At 44.3% G+C, this 23821-nt stretch overlaps 1 protein-coding gene across 49 annotated transcripts in view; it reads right to left on the reverse strand.

Moving 5' to 3' along the window:
• The window catches only part of NFASC (neurofascin), a 182008-nt gene that overhangs the window by 130248 nt on the left and 27939 nt on the right, over nucleotides 1-23821 (reverse strand). For 6 of the 49 annotated variants that reach the window (XM_043500393.1, XM_043500389.1, XM_038379856.2 and 3 more), the window contains exon 1: nucleotides 16971-17258. The exons of 3 other annotated variants lie outside the window; for them this stretch is intronic. The gene's annotated coding sequence lies outside the window, so the exon portion shown is untranslated. Of the gene's footprint in view, nucleotides 1-16970; nucleotides 17408-20410; nucleotides 20852-23821 lie in introns of those variants that run through there. 40 more of the 49 variants (XM_043500395.1, XM_043500414.1, XM_043500407.1 and 37 more) reach the window with 17 other exon arrangements.

Genomic DNA, 23821 nt, shown 5'->3' on the forward strand with positions numbered 1-23821 from the left:
AACCCAAACCTTGGCCAGGTGGAGAGGGGAAGCCCCAGGGAATGGGGGGAAAGAGAGGCGGGGGGGTGGAGAGCAAGCCCACAGCGGTGGCTCCTGTCCCATAGGGCTGGCCCCAACTCTCTGCTCAAGGCATCACAACTTGGCTTGCGGTGTCACGGCATCACTCAGGTTTGGCCCAGCCGCCCCTCATAGTGTGATATCAGCAGGACCCATCTATTGTGAATGACTTTACAGAGTGGCCCAGTTTAATGCATGGCTAAAAACCAGCAGACAGCCTGCTCAAAATCCAGCCCAACGCACAGGCTAGTATGGCACCATTGTAGATGCAGACACAGGCTTTGCAATGGGAGTGCTCCAGCAGGCTAGCCTAACTCAGCAGTGATGGCGCTGAGTCAGAGTTTAAGGCTGAAGGGATCACCAGATCTAGTCTGACCTCTCGGGTATCACAGGCCACCAACACAGCCCAGCACTTTCAAACTAAACCCAACTACCCAAATTAGACCCAACGTGCTCAATAACTTTATAATTTAGACACAGAATACATTTTTTTTTTCCTTTTCACATATAAGGCTGCAGGAGCCGGTGGAGGTCCAGCTTCTGATGCATCTCCAGAAAGCAGGTATTCCTTCAGCAATGTATCAATCTCTTTTTTAACAAGATGTTTTGCAGGTTGCTAGCCACCTCCCGATCCCCATACGTTGTCTATACATTTTCCACCTTTTATCACATTCAACAGCACGGTAGCTTGGACCAACACAGCTTGAGCCTGGACAATCCACAGGGCCTTTGTTGCAGTCTGTGTAAGTACTACATAAAATCCCATCTCCAACAGTTCTAGGAATAAACTGGCCCACTAACTGTGGCGCCCTGGGAGAATCCAGCACCAGTTCAGGTAGTTCTTTAAGCCATCTCTGTGCTCACTACTGTCCCAAAAAAGTCAGAGGAGAGCTTAGATATCATTTCCCTGCGACTATCCTTCCCCTCTAATGCCAATGATATTGCCAACACGGACATACCCACAGATGGCAGAGATCTGCTAGTCACACGCCCAGAGGCACCGTCTTTGTGATTTCCCCAGGGCTGCTGGACCCCCGTTCCACCCCAGGCCATGCCCCCACGTCACTCCTTCCCCCAAGCTCCCACCTCCACCCCACCTCTTCTCACCCCATTCTGCCTCTTCCTGCCCCTGCACGTCACTCAACAGCTGATTGCAGCGGCGCGGGAGGCCCTGGGTGGGCAGGGGAGGAGCTGATGAGTGGGCCTGAGAGGTGTGGGGTGGGGGAGGGGAAGGAGCTGATCCGTGGGGCTGTCGGGTTCTTTTCCATTTTTTTTCCGTGGGTGCTCCAGCCCCGGAGCACCCACAGAATCAGCACCTATGCACACCCCCATCGGTAGATCTTTCCTTTTGGTATCCTCCACTCCCGACCTTGGTCTCTACGTTCTTCCCAGTCTTTTCATTTCACTCCACCCTTTTTAATCATGCTGCTCCCAAACCCAGGGTCCAGAACTATCTCCCTGTTATTCTCTGCACCTTCAGACCCATCTCAAGCAGGCTTCCCCAGCTCTTTACCTCACCCTCCCTCTCCTGAAACAGTCTTTCGTTTGACTTGTCTTTACTTTGGGTCTGACTTTGCAACATACCATGTGCTCCATGTGAGGTGATAGCTACCACCCAGCTCCTGCTGAAATCAGTGGGAACAGAGATCCTTCAGCATCTTAGAGAACCAGGTCTTTACATTCTAAGCTCTTTGGAGCAGGGAACAGGCAGCACAGCGAGGAAAATGTATCCCAGGAAGAGTCGTGGGTATTAGTCCTACAGTTCCCTCTTGGACCAGATCAAAATTCTCAAGTCACTGCTGACAGAGAACATCTGTTTGGTAGTCACCCTTATCTATTACAGGCAGAGCACCATAAGCCCATCTCTGGACCTTTGGGGTGTCTCTCCTGTGTGCTATTTCCATCTCCTTAGAGGACATGCCTTGGAGCTCTCTAATTAGATGGAAGAAAAAAGTGTCACCAATAAGATGGTAACGTGACCACTGTTTACTGATTTAGTAAATAATCTGTATTTACTGACACTGATCCCTTTGCCAGAATCCAGATGAGGGCCCCCAGGCTGTTGTCATTGTAATTTCACAGGAAGCTGGCAAGAGGTACCTAGCTGCCAGATGCCACATCTGCCTTCAGCACACAGGACAAACATTAGCCCTGCTAGGTGAGGTTTCAATAACCCCAGCTGTGTACAATGAGGCTATTATATACCATAATGGCCCGTACAGCACCCTGTAACATTGTAAGTCAATTTCACTATGAAGATTCAGTGTACGTGATTAAGCCGCTGCAGCCTTCCCAAAGACAATCTTCAAGCACATCTGGTTTCCATGCGCTACAAAATGCCTTTGACATTTAATTTCAAACCCCAGGCACTTAAAAAGCAGTGACAACGCAAAGGAACATTGAAACTGACATTTCATCCCTGAGCTATCTGATGTGCAACCTTTAGACAACCCTGCAATACATAGAAGAAGGGAGAAAAATGTGGGACAATTAATGAAAAACTTAACGAGAGTCGGATGACAAGACTGCAAGATCTCCTGGATCATCTCTATGTCCTTTAATATCACTGGGCAGTCTTCTATGCTCTATCTCTCTCTGGGGCTGGCTTTCCTTGCCAGATGCATGCATAGCTCCGAATTACGTTGAGGGGATTTGTGGGAAAAAGTTTAGATCTAGCCTATTCTTGAACACTTAAGAAATAGATCCTCAGTATCCTCCCTTAGCGCATTACTCCACTGTGTAATGCTGTTAGGAAATTTTAGTTTAATAACTTTGCTGCTCTAAAATCCCTTTTAAAATTCAAAAATAGCCTGTAGCTTCACAATAGCCCTGATAAAAGGCATTTATTCCTGTTTTACAGATGGGGAAACTGAGGTACAGAGGCGCTAAGGCCTAATATATTTATTTATAAAATGAATAATTTTGGGTGTTCAACTTTAGACACTTAGGTCTGATTTTCAGAGATGCTCTCACCTGCAAGCTCTCACTCATTTCAAGTGGAGCTAGAGATGTTCGGCACTTCTGAGAGATCAGGCCCTATGTATCTCCAGCTGGGCACTCAGAAATGGAGGCAATCAAATTTCTGAAAATCTGAGCCGAGGCAAAGTCAAAGAAAATTAGTGGTAGAACTGGAATTAGAACCCAGGAGTTCTGAGTAGCTGATCCGACACTCTACTCGCTCTATCACACTGCCTTGCTGCAAAAGGATGCAATTGCATACTTCATGTTTTCACCTGTAGCTTCAGGCCATTCCCTCGTTACACCACTCCTGAATAATTCACTCCTTTTATATTATTTCTTCCTAAAATCTTTACACAGGATCAACTCCTTACTCTTCTTTTATTCAATCCTTAAGGCAAAACTCCCAAATCCTGAGAGGTACTGAGCACCCACAGCTCTGTTCAAGTTAACAGGAGTTAGTGGTACTCAGCACCACTCAAGATTTGGCTCGCTGACTTCAGAGAGTTAGGACTTCAGGATTCGATTCATGCTGGCTGCCATCACATCATCACTCTTCCCTTAGGGCTGGATCCGAACCCATTGAATTCAATAGAAAGACTCCCAGCCTTAGTGGATTTGGACTAGATTCTAATTTCACTTACACCAGTGTCAGAGTTGCTCGTGATTTACACTAGTGAGAAAAACGTAAGAATCTCACAATCTGTCTACACACTACATTGTAAAGCCCCCTCAATACTCATGCTCCGAGCCTTTTATAATTTTACACCTCACTTCACATTCACTTCAATTTATCAATGTCTTTTTTTTCCCTAGTGAAGCAGTAAAAACCTGAATTAGCTATGAAAATATATTTCAGTGTGTAGGTTTGTGTTTTTCTCTCTCATCTGTATCCTGTTCCAAATTATATTACTTGTTTTAGCTCCAAATATACCGGCCTCCTCCACTCACACTGCTATGATCTCGCATTTCTTCCAAAAACACAGAGGCATACCCAGTGAGATCATCAACCTCCATGCAGGTTGACGACATGTGCAAATGAGTGGGTGAAATGAACATGTGAAGGTGCCATGTCCCAGAGCCAGTTTACAGTAATGAGTAACGATGCACCTGATCCAACCCAGAGAAGGAAGTGCCAATCAACCCTGCCTGCTGCCACTGTTGAAACTGAGATTTATATACATTTTTGCCCTGGGCACATTAAGGAAAGAACTCATCATTGAAGCCTCATTTGTTTTTATTGTGTTCTTCATTTTGAGTCACTGTCCTCTCTCTTAGAACAGTCTGTCCCCCAAATCTGGCTTCTCTGGATGGAGCTACAATTCTGGTAGCTTGGAAAAGAAATTATTTCATGCTCTGTTACACAAACACAAGCCTCCGGTTACTCTATGGCGGCACCCCATAGCAAAATGGCAGCTCCTGGGTTGGACACACTGATGCCTGCATCGGTCTCTGAAATGCCAGGATGAAAAAAAGGGGTTCAAGTTTCAGGGTGATGACTAAATTTCCCATACATGAAGCCTAGTGTTGGGGTTAGGAAGAGGTGAAGCACTTACTCTGATGCTGCTAATGGGAGTTTTCCTAGAAGTCAGTGCTACTAAAGGTAAGGTTACATAGTCCATCCCTCCCCACCCGTTCGGTTAAAGAACTGGACTTCAAACAGTTAAACATTGTTTTTTTCTTGCTGTAGGTTGTAAAATATTCCCATCGTCCCACAAGCTGCAGCTAGCACACAAGGCATGGAATACTTTTCCTCCCAAGCCTCACTGATGGTAAATATTCACTAGAGATCGAGGACTGAAGCAGAGGGAAGCCAATTCATTAGGATATGTCTAGATGTACAGCGCTGCAACTGGACTGATACATCTGCGCCACTGCAGCGCCTCTGGGAGAAGATGTTCTAAGCCGACGGAAGAGAACTCTCCTGTCGGCATAAAAACCCATCTCTGCAAGCGGCATAAGTTGTGTCAGCGGGAGAAGCTCTCCCGTCTACATCATGCTGTGCACACGAACACTTATTTTGGTATAACTTATGTCACCTAGAAGGGTGGAATATTCACACCCCCAAGCAACGTAAGTTTTGCCAACATAAGTCTATATGTCTACACTACAGCCTGTGGTAGGATAAAGATAACATAAAAGAAAGGGTGCTTTGTGGGTACCCCAAATGCCTGTTTGTTGCATCTTTCCACAGCTCACTAACAGTGTACAACAAAGCTCTGGTTCATAAAGACTCATTGTTGCAAAGTCATGAATTAAAAAAAACTAAATATGTGTCTGAGAAGAGGTGGCATAGTCCAGTGGTTAGAGAAAAGGACTGGGAGCCAGGAAGTGCCAAATCAGCACTTGGTGGTTACCTGTTCTGTTCATTCCCTTTGGGGTACCTGGCACTGGCCACTGTCAGAAGACAGGATGCTGGGCTAGATGGACCCCCGGTCTGACCCAGTATGGCCGTTCTTATGTTCTTAACCCATAGCAAGTTACTTGAGCTCCTTGTGCCAAAATGTATTTCAGGTATAACTTCCAGTTTTCTAATAACTTTCTTATCTAGCTTCCCATCAGGGGGCTGGACAGCTCAGACAAATTTTCTTCAATTCACATCAGCTCTGGCAGGGATATTGTCAGATTTTCCCAGATAAAAAGGTAAGGAACTAGCCAGTATGTGTATTGGAGATGCGTCACAGCACCACAAGAAGCGTTGGAGGGGACTCCACCTGAATCAGTACTGAACCCAGTCCTGCAGGTTGGGGCTAACGGGCACTATGCTGCGAAACAATGTCCTATGGATGAAATATACAAACCAAGGTCCCAAACATTTGGGACCATTAAATCTCCCACAGCATCTCTCCAGAACAGTCCTAGCATTCTGGCCAAATTCCAGTTCAAAGACTCCTTAAAACTTCCCCTGCAGTTTAGATTGAACACAGTATTATTCCCTCTCTGATCAGAATTCTTGGAAGAACACAACTTCCCAGTTAGGCAAAATACAAGACAAATTTTCAGAAGAGCTTAATACGCTCTGTACGAAGCTCTTTTGAATATCTGGTCTCAAACTTCCAAATTCTTGACCTTTAGCAAGACTTGTAAATCATACACAGATGTAGGACAGGTTCCACCATGACTCAAAATTAAAGCTGCATGATTTCTCGTAGTTTTTTGGAAAAGGTTGAGTTTTTGGTGTGGGGGGGTGTGGTTTTGGTGCTGTTTTGCAACACAAGTTGTCTTGGTTGTAAAACCTTCACAAAACTACTGTCTTCATATTGAAAAATAGGCAACATTTCAAAATTGCACATGGTTATTTACAATGAATTTTAATACAAAAGTGTTGACTTGGGTTTCAAAATAAAATCATTTTGGATAGTCCTATTTTCAATAAACATGCACACAAAGTGAAATTTTGGCCACAGAGTTGGGCCACTTTTTATAAAATAAGCAAATCCCTTGATTTTTTTTAAGCTTATCCAATTTTCAGCATAGCTCTGTTTGTAACAGATAGTCCACTAATCCGTACGTTTTGTGGACCCTAATAAATTAACTAAGTAGCATATGCACCAGGGCAATGCTTTCAGCTGTCACGCTTGTAGATTTAGGCTGGGGTTTTCAAAAGCTGCCTAAGGGAGTTAGGATTTCAATTCCTCTGGAAAGTCAATGGGATTTGGGAGCCTAAATGTTTTAGGCACTTCTTAAAGTCCCTGCTTCATGGTCTTAAGAATTTTGGTAAATCAAGCATGCATTTAAAAAAAAAAACAGCTACATTAAATCATCTTCTCCCCACGGTTATGTTCACAGCCCGTTTATTAAACCCCCTCAAAGAACAAAGAGAATTGGGGAGGGAGAACACCAGTGTCACTTGATACATCTTAAAAACAATTGAGGGGAGAGAATTCATTTCTGCCTTCCAGCTCTGTTAATATGGTCTTGCTGCTCACAAGATTTAAAAAAAAAAAAAAATCAAGGCAATGCAAGTATGACATTATGTAGAGCTCTATTCTAAAGCTCTGAGAAGGAAGAGAGGGCTAGTCACAAGTTTGATCATTTCTGCACTGGAGTTGATTCCCCTCTGGCTACGTCCCTGCCTTCAATATGGATATCCTGTTTAGTTCTAGAATTTTTAAGCTTTAATTTCAAGTCAGGTGTTTCATAGTCCTCTTTCGTCCACTCACTGTGTGCCCAGTAATTCAGAATGGCAATATGACATCGTACCCCTTCAGCTGGTACAAAGGGATTTCCGTTAACAAAATTAGAATGTGTCTGATGTAGCACATGAGAGTGGTTTTCTGATAACATGGGAATAGGCACATACTCCCAGCAAGAGGCAAACACAGCGACCTGTGTAGTGATGAGCTGAAGGTCTTTCCTAGGCACCGTTTTAGATTATGTTTAGAAAATTATAATGTTTACTTTTAGTTTCTTAGATCAAGGAACTAAGAACAGGATGGAGGGAAATAAAGCTGACCTCGTGGGTCACTGGCCTGATTTTCAGAAGTGCTGAGCACCTACAAATCTTATTTTAATCAATGGGAACTAGAAGTGCTCAGCACCCTTTGAAAAATCAGGCCCTCTAAATTTGTACTAAAGAATCATCATGGAAATTGACAAATGCTACCACTATAGGGCCTGATCCTGCAAGGTGCTGAGCATCATTCAAATGGGAGTGGTGGACTCAGAGGTTTTCAGAGAAGTTGTTCAGCATCTCTCCAAGATTAGGCCTAAAATGTGTTCTGTGACTTGAGGTACATCAGAATTCGGTTTCTAATTAGTACTTTCTGTAGCGATGGCATAAAGTGCCAGTTCCCACAGTTATTCTACAACACAGAAATAGCAGGGCTGCTCAGTTTCTTGATTACTGTGACTGTGCATTATGTTAGACCCGCAATCCCTTTTTTAAAGTGATCACAATGTAGAAAGAGTATTGACTCCTTGTTGAATGGTACCACTGCTATCGACAGCATAGGTAGATGTGTGGCTCTTAAATCACCTACCTCACAAAACAGTGGGCTGATTATGGAGCAGATGCTTCCAATATATTTTCCAATATTTAAAATTCCTGAAATTATTAGGTTGGAAATAGTTTTCAGTTTTAATGTAATGGGACTTCAGCAAGGAGTTTGCCCAAGGAGACTAGAATCAGACCTGATTTTCAGATGCACGATAAGGCACCAATCATGCTCCCACTGAAGTGAATGGGTAGAGTCCCAGTGATTTTAGTGGGACTTCCACACAAGTTCTCACTAACAGAGTAAGGGCTACACAAGTTTATGACCTGATTCTGTTTCTAGCAATACCTAACTCTATGGGTAACTCCAGTAACTTCAGTGGAACTACTTGTGGTGTAACATACCAGAAGTGTATCAGAATTGGGCCGCTGGAGACAGCTTAATATAGGCATGGTATTTTTTTGTTTATTTTAAAAGCCACATTTGGTTTTAGGATATTGTAAATTACAAACAGCTGGTATTTTGGCTAGTTACTAACGGCAGAGATGATAAATTCTCATTATCCTTCAGACAAAGTACATAAAAAAACCCTATCTCTGTCAGGTCCCAGTGCAGATAAAGTTTGGCACACTATTATTTGAAAATGACTAAAAGCATGCAATTAGCTTGAGAACAAATATCTATTCTAGGTAGTAAGCTTAGGATCCTTTATCTGGCTTCCAAATATGGGTCATGTGACAGCTGGATGTTTAACAGTTGCAAAAACCTCACTCCCTCTAAAGAATGCATACAATTCTCATAATATTTGCATTCTTGTCACTGCTCTCCCTTTACAAAGCCAATCGAGAACGGGAGGCATTCATAACCCTACTTTGCACTGTTCAAGCCTCTTCCAGCTGAGATCTCAAAAAAATGTACAAACACTACAAATTAAGCTTTACAATAGCCCTTTGAGAGTATTCCTCTGCCCACTTTACACATGTGGAAACTGAGGTACAGAGCGGTGAACTGACGGTTGCACAGGAAGAATCAGCAGAGAGTTGGGAAGAAAAATTCAGAGTTTGTAGCTCTCAATCCTCTACGCTACCCCCAGGACAACGACTCCCAAGTTGTTGGGTTTAGTGTGCAGATGCTGGGCACGAGAGCATGCACTTGATAACCCAGTTCACCATAAAGCAAGTGCATGACATGGCTTCCTTAAGTACAATGCTCTGTCAATGTACCTCAGTTCTGACCAGTATCCCTCATTAGCTATCAGAGATTTACTAGCCCTCAAATATTTATTCTTACCCAAGTGTGTGTAGCTCACAGTCCATTACAACTTCTGTCCTCTGGAGCAAGGGCATTTTAAAAGCTGATGACTTTGTTTGAAATATTTAGACCAAAATCCTTAAAAAAGCCATTAATGATGAGACAGACACTGATCTCTTACTTACGAAAGAGGTTTCTGACAATGTGAAACCCAAAGAAAAAGCCTCATTGAGGTTCCAGTCTGGCAGACAAGCAGTACCACTTGGGAAGCAGGAAAGTAGGTAGGGTGAGATGATGGGGCTAAAAAGGATATGGGGAGGGTGACTGTGCCCTTCAACATGACTGGGGGATGTTATCTTTTTCCTGAAGAAGAAGCCTGATCAGAGCAGGGAGGATGCACCTGAAGAAGTTAGTGTAAGGGCCTTTTATGGCATTGAAATTCTGATCAGCTTCCTAGATGAGCGTTTGCATCTTCCTCCTCACCTGCCCTTCCATTCTGAAGGGAACACAGATCATCATGGCTACTGAACTTTTTGTTACATTCTTATAGGGGATGGCTTAGATGTCTAAGTCTGCAATACACAGGCGCTTTGAAGCCCCAGGTTGATACTGCAGAAGGGTCGACTCAGCCCTTTAACTTGAGATAGGTAAGTGGAAGTTCCCCATGGAGATGATCAGTCAGATACTTGAATGGGGACCAATTCTAGCCTCAATGTTTTTACAGTGGCATAACCATTTTCTTCAATGCAATTTATTCCTGATTTGTACCAGTGAGAGATCAGAATCAGGCTCTGGGAGATAAGCTTCATGGAGTTTCCTGTCCTGTATGTGGGACTAACCTGTACAGGTGACAGTTTGGCCCATAGATTGGAAAGATCTTTGGTATCTTTGGGATGAAGGGTGACATGTAAAGAGAAGATATTTATCAATGCAACACAGCATGTGCCATGTGCTATTGAGACAGCATAACCTGCCAGATAAAGCACTGGACTGGAAGTCAGGAGTCCTAATCCTGGCTCCGTCATTGGTCCGCTATTTGATTTTGGAAGCCATTTCACCACTCTGCCATTGCTTCCCATCCCATCCTTTGTCTGTCTGGTGTATTTAGATTGCAAACTCTCTTGAGACAGGACCTGTCTCACTGCATGTATACACAGTGCCTAACACACGAAGGCCTGCACACTGCTGTCATTTAATACCAGAATACCAAAGCGCTTTACCCGAGAAAGGTAAAAGGAATCACCTTTGAGATAGTCCCTACATGAAGCCATGGAGATCATGTTGGAAATATTCTTCCAGCTAAAGTGTCTCTCACTCACAAAGCCACCACCACCAAGAGGCATGAGCCTGGCAGAACAATTAGTGTCAACAAGGCCAGCGCTGTGAACCAGACAAGCTGTAAGATTAAATCATAGCAGCATTTTATCCATTTCTTATTTACTCTAAACGAACAGGTTTCTACCATCGAGGTCTTGTTGTGGCTTGAGAAATTCAAGAGGGATATTAGTACTGGGATCAGTGTTTAAAGCCAAGACTGCGGGTTTCATGGGGGGGGGGGGGGGGCGAAGAAGGAAACTGTGCAGCTGGTAACCTAGATTCTTCTACAAAAGCTGAAACAAGTTTCCTTTTCACAGGGATGTCTGTGATAGACAGAGAACCAGATTCGGTCCTAACTTAAGTGGATTCAACAATAACTAAAGTCATTCAGGGTTGCACCAGTCAATGCCATAGCTGAATCTGGCCAAGTAATTTCCTTTCGTAGCAATGGTTACAGTTCCCTTTTGCAAAGTTATCGCCATTCAAACCTCGCTTGGCAAAACACGCAGACCCCAATTGTGGTAACAGTATCCTCAGCTATTTGGTTTGTTCCATTGGGACCATGGCCGTTCCATGTATCCATAGCAACCAGCATTTATGCACAGAAATTCCCATGTGAACAAGTCAGGGGGTGGAATTCAGACACTACTTCAAAAATTATTCATGAAAAATTAGTCAGAGCTGCGACTCTGCCCCCAGCAATGCATGGAAATCACTAAGCAGGAGACTTTCCCTTTCATTTCCCCTTTGCAAAAGGTGTTAATTGCAAGAGGGAAGGGTGTCATTTACTGGAATTTTCATTCTGACATGCCAGTTTCAGTCCACAGCTCTACTTAAAAACTTCTTGTTAGAAAAAATACACACTGGTGGGGACGCAGAGCGGTTGGCACAGTACCATCCATCAAACCAGCCATCTACCACTGCTCTTAGACATCTTGTATTCCTCTAAATTCAGCTCACATTACAAGTTAAGCAAAACTAAAACCTCCTAAAATATTAATATAAAGGGGATTCTTTTGAGATTGCTGGATGCAGATACACTAGAACCTCAGAGTTATGAACATCTTGGGAATGGAGGTTGTTCGTAACGCTGAACAAAACGTTATGGTTGTTTTCAAAAGTTTACAACTGAACATTGACTTAATATAGCAAAAGAAAAATGCTGCTTTTAACCATCTTAATTTAAATGAAACAAGCAAAGAAAAAGTTTCCTTACTTTGTCAAATATATATATATATATATATATATGTCTCTTTTTTTAGTAGTTTACATTTAATAGAGTACTGTACCGGTATTTGCCCCTTTTTGGGGGTTGGGCGGGGGGGGAGGTGTCTCTCTCTGCTGCTGACTGATTGTGTATTTCCAGTTCCAAATGGTGTGTGGGGTTGACCGGTCAGTTCACAACTCCAGTGTTCACAACTCCGAGGTTTTACTGTAGATCTTGTAAAAAGAAAAGGAGTACTTGTGGCACCTTAGAGACTAACAAATTTATTAGAGCATAAGCTTTCGTGAGCTACAGCTCACTTCATCGGATGCATCCGATGAAGTGAGCTGTAGCTCACGAAAGCTTATGCTCTAATAAATTTGTTAGTCTCTAGGTGCCACAAGTACTCCTTTTCTTTTTGCGAATACAGACTAACACGGCTGCTACTCTGAAACCTGTAGATCTTGTGGTTCTCTCTTGCTTTTGGACTGACTCATGTAGCCAGTACTCACCCTGAGCCCAGACCTGCACTAAGCATGACATGTTCATGTCGCATCCTTCTCTCCCCCCCTTGTATTTTTTTTTTAAAACATAAAAACACTTAAGGCCTCATCGTACAAACGTGAGCCGTTTCTTTGAAATCAGTAGAGCCACTTCAGCAGCATGCTGACACTAACAGTTTAGGTATGAGACTCCACTACCAGCTGGGGTTCTCAAGTTATAAAACACTGTGGTAGCTTAAAAGGAACACACCAGTACATACACCATAAGACTATGGGCCAGGTTTACAAAGGTATTCAGGCACCTACCCACACTGTCGGTGTCTACGCACCTTTGTAAATCTGGCCTTGGATAAACAGTTATGTCTGTTCACTCACTATTGGACTTCCCCTCCCCTGCTGGCTGGGTTGCTGGTGGGTGTAGTTTGAGAGAGTGGCTGAGGAACAGGGATTGAAAGATTATTCTTTTGAGTGGACAGTGCTGCTGGTCTCCAGCCCTAGGGGAGGCAGGAGAGCATGCTCACTCTGTACTCAAGTCCAAGCTAATCAAGGCCTTCGGTTCCCAATGAAATAGGTGTTAGATCGTTTCATTACAGCGGTGTCTCAAGAGGTGAGACAGGCATAGAAAAACCAACATGATTTGTAGTGAATGCGGCCTGCCCTTGACATCCCTGTAGCACACAATGCACCTCCTGCGGAGTCTATTACATAGCTAACAGTTACACTTCAGCCAGTTCATGCTAATGATTTTCAGTGCAGTTTCATGCTAATTTAACCACAGAGCAAAACTTGTAGAAATATACTCACTGTACCCCAGATCCCAGAGGTACAGTCAGCTCCCTATTAACTCTGATTCACTCTTATTTCCTCTCCATCTATATTTGTTCATAATACACTAATGGGTCATTACTGAGAAACATGCAAGGTTGCTGTGTACTATGCCCTTTTCACAGACTCATTTTTAACTAGCTGGCTAGATATTAAGTGTGACTAATGACTCTTGTTGCATCTGCTCTACAGCTGCTCAGCACGGAACCCAGGGAAGGTATAATTTAGAACTGCTTTCAAACATCAGAATTGCAACCTGCAATTACAAGTCAGGGGAGAAAAACGTGGGAGAGAAAGACACCAGGGCAACTTGAGAAGCAACACAAAAGCCTCATCAACACTATAGCTTCACACACACACACACACACACACACACACACCCCACCTCCTAGGAGAAACAACTGGCCTAGGCTTTCAGAAGTCTTTTGTAGGGGAGGTCTCAGTTTTTGAGTGAGAGGTTTCAGAAAACCAGGCCCCCTTAAAGCTTGATTTTCAGAAAACAAAGAGCGTTTGACCTCTGGAAGAAGAGGCCCTTTAAGGTGTTTCAGATTGAGACACCCAAAATTTACTAGTCACTTCTGAAAATGTAGACTAACAGAGCTTAAACACTATTGTTGCTAGAAGAGTTCTAGCAAGGTTTCCCGGACCAGTGCAGAAAGTCTTTTGGGAGGTTTAGATTTTATCTGAGAACAGAGTTACAACATTATAAAAACCTGTTACAGACAGCTTGAAGCAGCCACTCATGGAATTTGGCTTCAGTGATTCTCAGACCCTTCCCCCCCCCCCCAATCTTTACCCAATCTCATCAGGGGAACTAAATTGGAATATTGAACATGACTAGTGCTAGCTTGCTTTCACCCACAGATGGGACAGTCAGGGCCTTGAGAGAGTCACCTTGATGTACCATGAAGAATTAATTAGCTGAACAATGAAAAGACGTTATTCCTGACTAATTCATTCGACAGCTGACTGCAAAGAAATTCACTGAATAAGGTATTCGAGAATATTATTCACAGAACTCTAGAAATAAGGTCACAAGTTTCATTACACTGACAAAGACTTGAGCTTTCTGAACTGTAAAAACAGAAAGTGTGTAAGGACAAAAACAGTGGGCCAAGATCATGCTCCCCCATCCTAAAAGAAGAGCTGGGCTGGAAATGGTCTGTTGCGTTAAAGTTAATAATGTTGAAAACCAATATTTAGTCATGGAAGCATTTTCATAGCAAAGCAGGCTTGTTCTGCGAGATTGCCCTCCGCTGAAGAAGAACAGGATTTTTGCATAGCTGGTTTTAAACAGCCGATTTGACACTGTAAACAGGCCCTTACAGTAATAAATGCGTTTTCTAGAGCAAGAACAGAGGCCCAAGCAAAAAAAAAGAGAGGAAAAAGCAGAGAATGACAAGATTTTGAGAACCTCAAAGGAAAGACTACAAAAATGCTATGTGATCTATAAATATTAGGGGTCTAATCCTGATCTCAGTGACACCAATGTAAATCTGGAGTAACTTTATTGGCGTCAACACATTTACCCCAGATTCACACCCATGTAACAAAAAGCAGAACATAGTGCAGAGGGCTGAATTTCCCACTATTGGGAAGAGCCCTCTAGACCAATGGTTCTCAACAAGGAGTCCAGGGTCCCCTGTGGGGGCCGCAAGCAGGTTTCAGGGGGGGGGTCCGCCAAGCATGGCCAGCAGTTAACGCTCTGGGGCACTGAAGCCTGAGCAATTTAGATTTGCGGTGCCCCCTATGGCATGGTGCCCTGGGCAACTGCCCTGCTTGCCACCCCCTAATGCCGGCCATGGCTTTTATATGGAGAAAAACAAACAGTTGTTGTGGCACAGGTGGGCCGTGGAGTTTTTATAGCATGCTGGGGAGGGGAGGGGAGGGTCTCAACGAAAAAGGTTGAGAACCCCTGCTCTAGATGGCAAAAACTGCTTCCCAACTCCATGGCCACCTGCTTTGATCTCAGGCAAAGGGCTACGTGGAACAAGGAAGGGGCCCAGCTTTGGAGTCACACATTAGTAGGGAGATCCTGCTGCAGCACCACTGATCATGGGTACCTCTGTGGGGAGCTAGCTCCTCCTTCCCTTGAGCATGTTTCCCCAGGAGCTGTGGTGTCATCAGCCCCCTCTACTCCTATATCACCTACTCCAACTGGAGGAGCAGCAAGGAGGGCATGTACAAGCCATGGAGCTGGAATTAACTATGAAGAGAACAGCGTTAATTTCTGCGGGAAAAACCCTCTGGGTTGCTATCGGAGTACGGCTCAAAAAAAAAACAAAAAACAAAAAACAAAAAACAAAAAACAAAAAACAAAAAACAAAAAACAAAAAACAAAAAACAAAAAACAAAAAACAAAAAACAAAAAACAAAAAAACAAAAACAAAAAACAAAAACAAAAAAACAAAAACAAAAACAAAAAACAAAAAACAAAAAACAAAAAACAAAAAACAAAAAACAAAAAACAAAAAACAAAAAACAGTTTCTCCCCAGCTCTGCTCCAATTTTAACCCAGTTTCTCCTCTAAAAAAAGTCAAAATAAACTGCAGAGGTGGTTTGGGAGGCGGGGAAAGCCTTCTGAAAAAAGCTTCCTTCCCCATTTCCAAGCATTTCAGACCCTTTGCATCAAGGTTTCTGCTCCTTCGCTCTGAATAATGCAGCCAGGGTTGGGTAACTGTCTCTCTCTAGAGGATCCAAACACTTCACTTCTCACTGAAATGGGGCAACTCTGGGGTGCTGTTTCACAGCACAAAGCAATGCAATAAAACAGGCAGTGAAGAAGGTGCCTGCATTCAACTGAATTTAGGAAGGGGATTTTAGGAAGGCAGGAGACAATCACTCAAATTGAGACTTTGGCCAGGAAATTTGGGCCAATGCTCCATCTTTTCTGAAAAGAGCTTGTTCACGACCACAAGTGATCAGACCTCAGTTTTACTTCTCATCCAAAAAACAGGTGAATAAAATAAAAAAAAAGTGCAGACGCAAGAGACCACAGCTCCAGATAATGAGCAAAGTGACTAAATACAATTAAAAATAACTAGAATTAATTCAGATGTTCCTGTTTCTGTGCAAACTTCTATGGGAGTTTTTGGCATCAGCTTCAATGGGAGCAGCCAAAATCAGAGAGTGAAACATGGTTTATCTATAAAAAGGCAGAACAAACGGCTGAATGATTTCAAGGTACTCCAGTAATGTTTATCAGAATACCTAGTACAACGTTGTGTACAGTACATTGCTGTTTGCACAGGGCTTTCAAAACAGGGCAACAACCTCACAATAGCCGAAGAGGTACGTAAATTAGCCCTCTTCTCCCCATGAGAGAGATGAACTGCTTGATTCTACTTCCAGCTACACCAGCGATTATCAGACCTGCCTGGTTTCAAATGGTCCAGAGACTCTGAAATACCTAAGAATTAGAGGTTCACGAGATCCCTGCATTGTTTGGGAGACACTGGAAAGCCAAGCAGGGGAATCAAGAGAGAGCCAGAGTTTGATGAATTTCACCATACAGCATCTGAATGCTTCACGGAGCTCACAGCAGCAAAGCAAAACTCAGCAGGTAACTCAAGGGTTCACCTGCAGGACGCAAGATCAGGTCATCTTGGATATCGTATTCACAAAGGATGTCTGGCACCAGAGCAAAACACACAGCCCTGTGTGGAGCTTGGATTCACTCGGACGTAGTGTTCTGCTGAGACCGGACAAAGGTCTCACCTCCAAAGATTAGAAAAAGTCTGCATTCTTGACCCCTTTAAGATGCTCCCGATGGGTGCTGGGTGGGATGAGGGTATACAACATTTCTGACCATAATGCTATATATGCCTGCATCTCCGTTCCACCTCTGTGTGTGCTGTGCATATGAAAATCCCCTCCTGTAAGTAACTCCCAAGCTATCTAATACGCAGGCCAGCCTACCTTTGCCTTTCACGTTTAAGCCATGTTTATCCCCTCCGAAATTCAGGGTAAGGATCTTTCAGTCTCCTCTATCCCAGACAAGGAGGTCCTCCATGTGAACAGGGAGTATTGAGTTAAGCGCTCAAAGACCAAAGCAACATCCAGGCAGCTCAGCTGGGGATCAGAACGCTGGGACCTACTGTTTCCAAGGATGCAACGCTCGGACCTGCCTCCAGCCTTCAGCTGCACAAACAGACCTTCCCAGTGTCCAGTAGAAAAAATAATTCAATTGCTTCAGAAGGTCCACCCCCCCGCCCCCCAGCACACACAGAGCTTTAGCAGCCTTCTCTGGCTTACACAGAGCTTTATTATCTCCAGGACACCAGGTCTCCAAGTGCCACAGTGAATGGGAGAACACACACTACCATTTATTAATAACTGCTCCCCCGTTCCTCTCTCCCGCTCCTTCCATCCCAACTCTCTCTCTGGATTTCCCTCATGCATAATGCAGGAGTTGTAGCCCTGGACACTACCCACTCTGTACTCTGCGCCTCTCCAAGTCAGCTGAGAACAGGCTCGAGTGCCAGTCAGGGCCTGTCCCCGTGTTCCGCACACTGGAGGCCAGAGACACTTGTACGGAAGAGGTTTGTTGTTTGTTTGTTCCAAATGCAGCCTCGTTCCGTTTCAGCCCTCTTTATAGAGCTCTGCACTGATGAGATAGCTCCACAGAGCACACATCAAGCTGACAAAAAGCCAGGAAGTTCTGCTCTCTCATACCCCACTGAGAGTCCACAGAAGGCAATGGGGGGTGGCCCCTCAGCTCTGTTACACCAATGCATTTGGCCCCATATATTGGGGAATAGCTTCCAGCAGTTTAACTCAGATTATTAGCATTTTAGTGAGGATTTGTAATACTACATTGCCCTTCTCTAGCACCACCAGCCATGAATCTCAAAGGGCTTTATACCTCAAACTACCCACGCCACATTGACACACATCACAACCCTTATTTTATAGATGTGGAAACTGAGGCACAGAGGGCAGTGGCGTGTGCACAAGGGCATACCTAGAGGAAAACGGACTTCTAAAGGGAGTTAGTGAAGGAGACAAGAATAGAACACACAAGCCCTGACTCACAGTCCACTTATCTAACTACTTGACCATCCTTCCTCATTCTTTTAAAATATTAAGGCTTCCTTTACTCATATTAATAGGAACCTACTAATATGGAAAACAGATTTAGAACTAGTCAACAAGCCAGAATATCCAGAGCTCAGAAAGGGAAAAGAACCTTCTGCTGGTTTCAGATGATACCTCTTGTTCCCAAAAGGCAGATGGGGTGGAAATCAGACAGCCAACAGAACTGGAAGGAGAGAAGCAAGCTAGACAGCTAAGAGAACCAAAACAGAGACAAGGAAGATGTGAGGAATAAAAATACTAAGTCTGGCATGGGCACATCTGGAACTCACTGGAGACAGAACAGGTGACTTATCCACACTCAGTTTGCTAGATGGCTTGGATGCCCTTTGCAATAGCTTCGGACATATGGAAGCAAAGTAATCCAGCCAAAAAACCAAACCAACCTTGGTAGATCTCTCTGCACAGGAACTAGAGGATATTCCAGAAGCATTGGCGTTAACCAGCCACATCTCAGTGATCGATCAGGACGGAGCTGTATTCTAGAATAAGGTTATAGTCCCTAATTCTCCACCTTTCCTCTTACTTTTAGTTTGAGTTGGTCATTGGCAGTATATTTCAACAACAGGAGACAGTCAGAGGGCCCGATGCTCCTCTCACTTATATCAGTGCTTCTCTATTGCCTGCAGCAGAGTTGCCCTTGATTAACAGAAGGGTGAGCAAGAGGAAAATCAGGCCCAGAGTCCATTATCCTATTATTCTGATCCATGGCAGCCTCCTGATCAATATCTTCCTCCTGCCCTACATAGGGACACATGGAGACTGGACAGAGTGGTAGGGAAACATCTGGACTCTGATTTATGAATTCCTCCACCTCTAAGAGTTAAACCTCCCTTTTAAACTGTAGACGATGTCCCCAGAAAACTCCTTCATGTGAATAACTCCTGCTCTTGTTGTACAGTCCCTGCTTTTCATGCAAAACTCAGCCTCAGCCTCAACTATAGACCCATAGCAGCCTTTCCACAATATGGACGTCAGACCTACCATAGTCTATCAAGCCCCTTGGATCCCAAAGGACTTCACAATTTAGTGGCTAAGCCATACATGCAAAGACAACATAAGATGGGGGGGGGGAGAGAAAACCACGTAAAACATTTTTTTGCACATTTCAACTCAAAATGTTCTTGGAAAGAAAGTTTTCCTGGGCAGGATGGATAGCAGCCTTGTGGAACAAGCAGAGGGCATGGCCTTGTTCTTGCATGAAGCCCAGGATCTGTGGGCATCTGAGACCTGCTGATCCTTGGGGCATCTGAGTTGAGGGTGTGTCACATGGGTCTCCCTTCCACAGACCTTAACGGTCAAGCAGCCATTGTCCCCTGTGCCATGGTTGCACACTAACCATCTGTCCCACCCCACCTGAGGGGATACAAACTGGAGTTTTTGCCACTCTGAGCAATATTGAATTCCAAAGACCTACCTAGAATGGCTGTTCCCTAGATCCAGGTTTCCACTTAAAGGCAGCCATACTCCCTGCTGCCCAACCCTACAAAATCCCACAAGGCCCTTAACTCAGTTAGGCTGTCAGGGACTTTGCAAGGACAGGAGCAGTATGCGAGGGAATCATTGCTCTTTTCCTTCCATGATTTTCAGTTCAATTTTACATACTCTACAGAATGGAAGAGTGCATGCGTCCTTATATACACAGAGAAATTTCTCACCACTATACAGACATGCGGCTGCCTGTAAGGTGGCGGATGGCAACTAGTCAGAGGACAGGTACATGGCATGATGCACATCAAGAGAAATATTTTGTTCAGAAAGTTCCTACTCTTAGGAAAAGCACCATGCAATCTTTAAGGGCTGTGCACCACGACAGATGCAGTTTCTAAGGGCCATATGGCATGGAACTCACTTCATGAAGCCCATAAAGAGAGTGCCAAAGTGAACGTGTTGGACTGTTTACTGGTGGTTCCGGGAGAGAAAGTCTGGCGAACACCTGGTGTTCAGCCATTCCCTTATTCGCCACCTAACTAAGGTCCAGATCTTGGTGCTCCAAATGCAAGCAAACTTCCATGACCTTAGTGGGAGTTTTGCCTACGTACAGTGTTTGAGATGAAGCCCGAAGTGCAAACCATTACTGCATATTACGGAATCTCTGGAACTCCTAACAAACAGGAGTTAAAGCACTAAGCACACCCAGCTTTGGTAACAAGGCAGAGAAATTAACAGACTGTACTCCCTATCAGAGTGAACAGCTACGGAGTGGGTTTTTTTAATGCTGCATTTATACTGGCCATGGGCAGAGAAAGCAAAAAGCAACTCACTTTGAGCTCTGCCGGGGCTTGATCTTGAGAAGCAGGAAGCAGTGAGCTCTCTTCTTGCTGGACCAACAGTCTCAACTCCCGAATACAAACAATCCCAATGGCTCCCTTTGCTCCCAGCAAGCAAGCCCTGCCACCAAGAAACTCACGCAGCTGCTGCCTGTGACTTGGGAATGGAGTCTTTCCCAAAGTCCAGTCACCAGCCGAGCTGAAATCCAGACACCTTTCCTTTTCCAAACAGCAGCATCAAAAATGATGGCTGGGCAACACGCAAGGGGCACCTGAACCCTGAGCTGGAGCACCTCCAAACAAAACCACCGCCGCCTCCCCTACCAACTTGGCTCTGTTCTGCTGAATCACTTACTGCATTGTTGGCAGTGCTGAGGGGGGAATTTTACTGAGGCTCGTATGGCTCAAGCCTAAGACGCAATGCACAGCAGCACTAACTGCATGTTTAACTCGCACGACGCTGTGGCACAGCTCAGGCAGTACAAGCCAATTCACAGCAGGTGCTCCTGTAGCCCAAACTGGTCTGCCCCTGGATAGAATCGCCTGCTCCTCTAACAGTTAAATGCTTGTGCGCTGACCAAGAACTAGCTGCAAGCAATGTTTCCCCTGAGACGGGGATTGCAAATATGACCGTACCTGGGCTAGGGAGGTTACTTCCAGCAGCCAAAGGATATGCTAGGGACAGCCAAAGTTGTCTCCCTCACATTTCAAAACACCCCAGCAGCATGGGCTGGATAGTTGGACTTCAGAAACAGGGTGATGCAAGGCACAGAGAACGGAAATCCAAGCGGAACAAATAGAAGTAAGGTGCTCAGAGGCAGAAGAGCAGAGAGGGGGGAATGGGAAAGATTCTTATGAAATAATAAAGACAGTGGCCTGGCTTTCGTACACAGCATGCAGTTACCTGCTCTGTACTTGCTATAGTATAAAATGCAACCAGGTCAGAATAGCAGCATTTCACTCCTACTTCACACGGCTGTAACCGACAGCACAAGGTGAAGAGCAATGAAGAATCTGTATAAACTATCTACATGGAGCACCCACTCCTAACTGGGGTGGGGTGGGGCTGGAGCGGGGGGGAGCGATGGGTACTTGCATCCCTACTGCACATGGTTTTAATGATGAAACCCAAAGTAACACTGGGGAAAGAGTCAGAGAGAGAGAGAGAGAGAGAGACACACACACACACACAGACACAGACACAAAAACCTGAACTCCAGGAGATTTACACACACACACACACCCTTAAAAATCCAACTTATCCTGTAAAGAAGGAGGGTCTCAGTTACAAGGAGTTCAGTGTTATTCAATGCAGGGCAGGAAATGTCCTCAGGAGGAGGAGAACTGTATGGCTACAGGATGGTGCTTTCCATGTGGCGTTATTTATATTGCACACAGTTTTTTTCCATTCATGATGAAGTAAGGTATAGTAATTTTTAAGGGGGTGGTGGGGTGGGGAAAGGAGAGAGAGAGACGCTCCAGGTTCCTCCACTCCCCCCGCCCCAAATATGCTTTCAATCCTCAGTAGCTCCACATCCTAGTGGAGTCTGTAGCTTCTAACCTCCTCCAGGGCTTGAGGATGTTCTGCGTCAGAGGGGAAGGCTGGAGAGCGACTCAAGTCCCTTCCTCCATCCCAAGGAGCAAGCATGCTGACTCTACAGGGCTCTAAGCCATTGCCTGCCCAGGAGCCGGGGCTGCCAGCTTGGATCCCCTATGCGATACAAAGCACTTGACCACGAGACTCTAGGCGTGACAAGTTATTGAACATATTGCTGTATTCAGAACTGCGTGTTCTCTGCATATTACCAACACAAGGGCTTCCTCAATCTAAAGAAACCCGAGTCATGCCAAACAATGGGCTGTGTTTCAGAGTAGCAGCCGTGTTAGTATCCGCAAAAAAAACACACCCCACAACACACACACACACACCCAGGAGTACTTGTGGCACCTTAGAGACTAACAAATTTATTAGAGCATACACATCCCTACTTCTAATTTTTCCCCATGGAGGAGAAGGGGAAGTTTATATGCTACATTCACCATATAGCTTACAGGCAGATCTATAGAAAAAGGTGTTGAAACCAGACCTTTAAAGTTACGTAAACTAGAGATAGGTTTCAGAGTAGCAGCCGTGTTAGTCTGTATTCGCAAAAAAGAAAAGGAGTACTTGTGGCACCTTAGAGACTAACAAATTGAGCATAAGCTTTTGTGAGCTACAGCTCACTTCATTGGATGAAGTGAGCTGTAGCTCACAAAAGCTTATGCTCAAATAAATTTGTTAGTCTCTAAGGTGCCACACATAAACTAGAGACATACTCAAACATCTGAAACTGGATCTAGGATATTAAACATTCCAAGATTGGGGCAGTTTGGAACCAGGTCTTTGGTTTAGTCCAATACAAAGATATAAATCTATGTGCATCCCAGTTCAGATTTTGAACATCCCTAAATTCAGATACTGGGGCCCTGTTTTGAGCTCTTCTCTTACTTGATCATAGTTCTTATTGCTTTAATTGCACATGGTGAGTTAACAAGCTTGGCACCAGTAACTCTCAGCTCTGAAACAACACATCAAAGAGAGGTAATTTAATTAAAGCATGGAGCACAGTCTTTAGGCCTCCTAGTTCTTCTGATAATTATGAAAACAGATTGAAGGGTGGGGGAGAGAAACCTTTGTTAGGTTAATTCTATGAAGCCTTGCAATGAAATAGGTCTTATAAGCAGCCTGATTTCCCTAGAGGACCATGTGCAAACTTGACTATAGGCTTTTGTGGGGGGATAAAGAGGGGAGTTTCCCCCTGAAAGAGTGAGTGAAAGACAAGGATTAATCAAGAACAGAAGAGATAAACCAATGGGAAAAAAAAGCTTCCATTTTTCAAAAAACTTGAAATGAGGTATCCACCACCCAGAGCTGCAGTTTCGTTGCCATCTTATTAATATGCTATTTTCATTTCACTGATTAGATGGGAATAGGGGGGAAAACCTTCCTGGTATAGAACTATCTTCCCAAGTGAAAAGGCGCTGCGTCCCCTGGGATATCTCAGCAGTCCAAAGACTTCAGACAACACCTTTTTTATGGATGCATTTGAATCCACCCGCTTGCCATAGCAGAAGGTGCCCTCAAAGATGCATTTTCATCCCCTGATTCTCATGCGTCAAGAATCTGACATTTTATAACCAACATAGCTATATCTCCATTATTTTCTGGCTCCTATCCCTAAAGTGTTAGTTATTAATGCTTGCTTGATGTTACATGCTTAGGGGTACGTTCTTATCTCGATGAAAGAGGATGCACATAACTCCCCCATACATTGCGGCAAAAGCTATCCTTTAGTAGCAATTACAATTCTAATAAATTTAAGCCTCAAACAGCTGATTAGGATGGGGGATGCACATTATTAGTGA

Source organism: Dermochelys coriacea, chromosome 21 (genome assembly GCF_009764565.3).
Source record: "Dermochelys coriacea isolate rDerCor1 chromosome 21, rDerCor1.pri.v4, whole genome shotgun sequence".
Taxonomy (NCBI): Eukaryota; Metazoa; Chordata; order Testudines; family Dermochelyidae; genus Dermochelys; species Dermochelys coriacea.